Source organism: Ammospiza nelsoni, chromosome 6 (genome assembly GCF_027579445.1).
Source record: "Ammospiza nelsoni isolate bAmmNel1 chromosome 6, bAmmNel1.pri, whole genome shotgun sequence".
Lineage (NCBI taxonomy): Eukaryota > Metazoa > Chordata > Aves > Passeriformes > Passerellidae > Ammospiza > Ammospiza nelsoni.
The window spans coordinates 58,970,678-58,975,487 of NC_080638.1; the positions used below are offsets into that span (position 1 = coordinate 58,970,678).

The 4,810-nt window shown below is 44.0% G+C and overlaps 1 long non-coding RNA gene across 1 annotated transcript; it reads right to left on the reverse strand.

Annotated features, from left to right (window-relative positions):
• Nucleotides 1-525: 525 nt before the first annotated feature.
• On the reverse strand, nt 526-4,561 carry LOC132074120 (uncharacterized). The gene is made up of 3 exons (XR_009418587.1): nt 4,424-4,561; nt 866-943; nt 526-733 (listed from the first exon to the last, which is right to left on the reverse strand). It is a non-coding gene; the product is annotated as an uncharacterized LOC132074120 (long non-coding RNA).
• Between the last annotated feature and the right edge of the window lie 249 nt (nt 4,562-4,810).

Below are 4,810 nucleotides of genomic sequence, written 5' to 3' on the forward strand. Positions count from 1 at the left end.
TGCTGAAATAACATTAAGAACCTGATAAATTTGCAAGTGCAATCACAGCTGCAAGTCAGAAGATATTTACAATTCAAAGAGCATCAGTCCAATTCAAGAGGCTTCCAAAGATCTGCATTCTAATCTGTCTCCAGTGTCAGAATAATTAGAGTGTTATATGCTCTGATAACAACTTTCTCGAGTTCCTTATCTGAATAGAAATAGCACAGGGACTGTCTCACTCAGGAGAGTGTAAATCAAAAGTGAAATGACAGTTTTAGTGGAGGCTCTGGGATTTATTTCAGCTGAAGACCTGCCCATGCCATGATGACATACAAGCTGGCCATAAAGACAGCACTAAATGAATCTTAAAAACGTTAACAGAGATCCAGTTTGCTCTCAGAAGAGGTCAGTGATTTACAGCATTCATATTCCTGTATTGTTTTTATTGTTATTATTTTATGACAAGGTTCATCCAGGGTCAGTTGAGACTCCAGAGCTCTCTGTGGCTGAGCTGTGCCTGTTACAGTGGCTGATAAAAGAGGGAGGGAAGAAATTTCCATCCATCCCATGCCTGGGAGTGCATTTCTGCTGAAGGCTGGAGTGCTGCTCCCTAGGGCACAGGGCTGGGGATAACTTCTCTAGAGCACAGCAGCATCAAGGGTCCCAACAGGAGCATTTTGAGGCTGCCCAAAAGTGTTTTCAGCAGCACAAACCACTCCTGGCAGGTACATCCTGCTTGGTTCCTGAGACTCTGTGTAATGGAAAACAAGCCTGTGTAAGCCAGAGGGCAGCTGGGGGACATTGTCCCACATTTCTGCTTGGATTCACAAGGATCTGGTGGTCATCTTAATTAAAACAAGGTTTGTGTGGCACTAGTACTCACATGGGTATGGTATTCTTTTTTTGGAAGGCCAGGAAACCATAACTGCCCAGAAGAAATAAATTGGGTCAAGTCCAATCTCTGCTCAAAAAATATTCCACAAAGACAAAGAGATTAGAGTTCTTTTGAGGGACCACAAGCTGCACACCTTAGCAAAGCTGAAATAATGTGGCAAAGCCATTTCGTGAGCTGCCCCACTGCATGCAAGTAGGGAAAAAATACACAAGCAAAACCACTACTGCTTGCCAGTGGCCAAGAACCAGGGAAAATACAGTTTTAACTTCTCTTTCTCTCTTTGTGCCCTCTTCAGAGCAATTACAGGCAGACATCCAGCAGAAGATTTCAGTGCTCAAGCTGAGTTCTTCAATCTTTTCCCACATCTATTGTGCTCACTACAGGCACCAGAAAAAGTATCTCAAGATACTTTTGACACTTTGAGAGGTGTCTCAAGACACCTTGTAATAAATGTTTTTTTCACAATGGCAATTGACTGGTAGGCTGAAAACCAACAACGTGGTTTCCCCAAATTTATGTTTAATCCTGTCACCTGCAAAGGTGTTCTGCAATATTACTGAGTCCTTATGCCTGGAAAGAGTTTGGTCCTGAGCCCTGACACACAGGTGGACTTTTGCCATCAAGCTGGGAGAAAGCTTCCCTTTCAATTCCAGATGCACAAAATTAAATCTGTGAGCTCTGGTCAGTGTTGCCATTGCTGGCTTTCACAGGGTGGTTTAAAAGGGCTTTTTCCCATTGTTTTTCCAAGGACCTGCCCAAAAATGTTTCCATCCAAACCACCATCATGCAAGACTCCAGCAGAGGCGAGGAGAACAATAGCACACAAGGTTCCAAGTTCAATAGCAATTTCAAGGATTTTGGCTGTTACAGTTAATGAGTGGCAGTTTCTCTCAGGCCTCCTTTCCTTAACCCTTGACAGCCAAGGCTTGGAAAACTGCTGGTTGAGAGGGCAAAGAGGTCAAAAGATCGATTGATTTAGCAGACATGCATTATTAAGAAAACAAAACTAAAAAATTTATAAGTATTTTGAAACAAAAATCTCAGATAAAATGAGATTTTATTTCTATTTCTACTTTAGCAAAAGTAAGGCATGAGACTGAAGGGTGAGGTTTAGAGTCTGGATTTTGGGCAGGGCTATTTTAGAAGGCTGAAGACAGTCCAACAGTTGCTCTAGGGCAAGCACTTCCCAAATTTAGGCTATTTTAAAAGGTATATGTATCCTGATCTGAAATCTGTGGCTTGGGCATGTTTCTAAACATTTCTTTTTCTTTAAAAAAAGGAAAATCACCATATGATGCAACTGCACAAAAACCCTGGAGCTACCTTAAACTACCTTGCCACACCTTCCCTTCCAAAAGGCATGGGGAGGGTTGAGAGGCACAAGACTGAAATCGAGAAAAATGGAAAAACCTGATGTTGCCCAAAAACCGTGCACAAACAGGTTATAAAGGACAGGAAAAAGCATCTCCCAATTCCTCTGTGGGGAGAGCCTGAGGAGGAAGCAGCAGCTCCTCACATTTAGCAGACGTGAATTATTAAGAAAACAAACCTTAAAAAATTATAAGTATTTTGAAACAAAAATATCAGATAGAATGAGATTTTATTTTGATTTCTACTTTTGCTAAAGTAAGGCATGAGACCGAAGGGTGAGGTTCAGAGTCTGGATTTTGGGCAGGGCTATTTTAGAAGGCTGAAGACAGTCCAACAGTTGCTCTAGGGCAAGCACTTCCCAAATTTAGGCTATTTTAAAAGGTATATGTATCCTGATCTGAAATCTGTGGCTTGGGCATGTTTCTAAACATTTCTTTTTCTTTAAAAAAAGGAAAATCACCATATGATGCAACTGCACAAAAACCCTGGAGCTACCTTAAACTACCTTGTCACACCTTCCCTTCCAAAAGGCATGGGGAGGGTTGAGAGGTACAAGACTGAAAGCCAGAAGAATGGGGAAACCTGATTGTCACAGACATCTTTTAGGAAAAATCCTTTCCTTAGGGTTTTTCCTCCTGAGAAGCTGAGAGGCCTCAGGAACAAAATGTAAACATTGATTATCTGCTGCTGTGGAATGCAACAGGTGCATCTGTGATTGGTCTCATGTTGTTGCTTCTAATTAATGGCCAGAGTGAGCTGGCTTGGACTCTCTGTCCCAGACAGAAGCTTTTGTTATCATTCCTTTCTATTCTTAGCAAGCCTTCTGATGAAACCTTTTCTTCTATTCTCTTAGTATCGTTTTAATGTAATATATATAATAAAATAATAAATCAGCCTTCTGAAACATGGAGTCGACAGTCTCGTCTCTTCCCTCATCCAAGAACCCCTGTGAACACTGTCACACCTGATGTTCCCAAAAAAAGATGCACAAACAGGTTCTAAAGGACAGAACAAAGCATCTCCCAGCTCTTCTGTGGGGAGAGCCTGAGGAGGAGGCAGCAGCTCCTGACAGGATGTGTGAGGGGACACGCCTGGGGAACAGGGAGCTCCCAGCCCACACCATGAGCATTGCTGGCCTCTGGAATTATAAGGCCTAGGACACAAAACCCTTGTCCCAGGCCACAGCAGCCCTCACAAGCAGGGGCTGTCCCTGCTGAGTGGCCTGACACAGGCTGAGCATCACCCAGGGCAGCCCAGGCCTCCTGAGAGCTCCATGTCCCCTTGGCTGGGGACACCCTGAGGTCACCTCCATCATCACACAGCGCCAGGATCAACACCTGCCCCTGGCACAGGGATGCCTTGTGGTGGCTACCTTGAACACAGGTTGGTCAAGATTAGTGTAAATAATATATTTATATTATAATATAGAGAGAATAAAGTGGGGATTTATTAAAGGCCGGCAAACAGGCACACCTTTGGCAGTGAGGCCTTCCAGAGGCCTCACCCAAGCTGGATGATGGCCACAAGTTTTTCAGACAATTATAACTTTGATTAATTCAGGGGTTAATCTTCCAATAACAGCTTCATGTAATGAAGTCATACACCCCCAGTTTGCTCCCCCCACAAATTCCCTTTTATTTACACTTTTGTGGCCTGAGGCAGTAGGGTGTCCTTGGATTTCAGGCCTAGAGGGGTTGTTTTGTCTGGCCAAAATGTGAAGACAGTTAACTAACACTTCATATGGAGTTTGGAGTAATACAGTACAGAATTTAAAAAACATAAAAGCTGAAATCCTAAGGCATCACAGCCAGGGGACAATGAGAGCCCTCCAGGCCAGAGCCTGAGAGAGGGTTCAAATGGAGGAAAATGTGCTACAGGGAAGGACACAGCATTTCAACCTCCAACATGAGAAAATCCATTATTTCATGGGAGTTTAGCACCCTGCCAGGCACTGCTGCTGCACACAACCCTCTGAGCTGTTATTCCTGCCACAATTCCCTGCAGCAGCATCTGGTGGTCTCCAGTGCCCCATCTTTGCTGACCCCAAAGTACTTTCCTCCCTCTGCCTCAATTTCCAAGTCCCATGACTGTGAATGATGGGAACAGACCAAAACTGGGGCTTTTCCTGCAGGACACAACAGAAATCAACTCAAAATATCAGCACTTTGATGTTACCTGAGATACTTCATTTGTAGTTGCTGGTGGTATTCTAAAGACTTTTGTCCATCTTGGGAACAGGGTAAATCCTCCAGTACAGCTCTGGAGAAAAGAAGAGGCCCTCCCATTCACGGTGAATGCTTGTCACAGTCCCTCTGACAGCTCAGCACTTGATATGAATGAGGGAGGAGGCTGAGAGCAAGTGGAGATCTTCAGGGTAATTACCTGGAATAATTTGCCTGCAGGTGCTGTGCAGGTGGTCTGAGCCCTGAGGCACTGACCTAGGTAGGAAAAGCCATGGGAATCCTGCATCCTGCTCCCATCTCAGCTGCAGTGCTGGGATGCTGAAAAAAACCCCCAGATTCCACATTTTAATCCACAGTTATCAGTTTAGAGTTGCTTTGA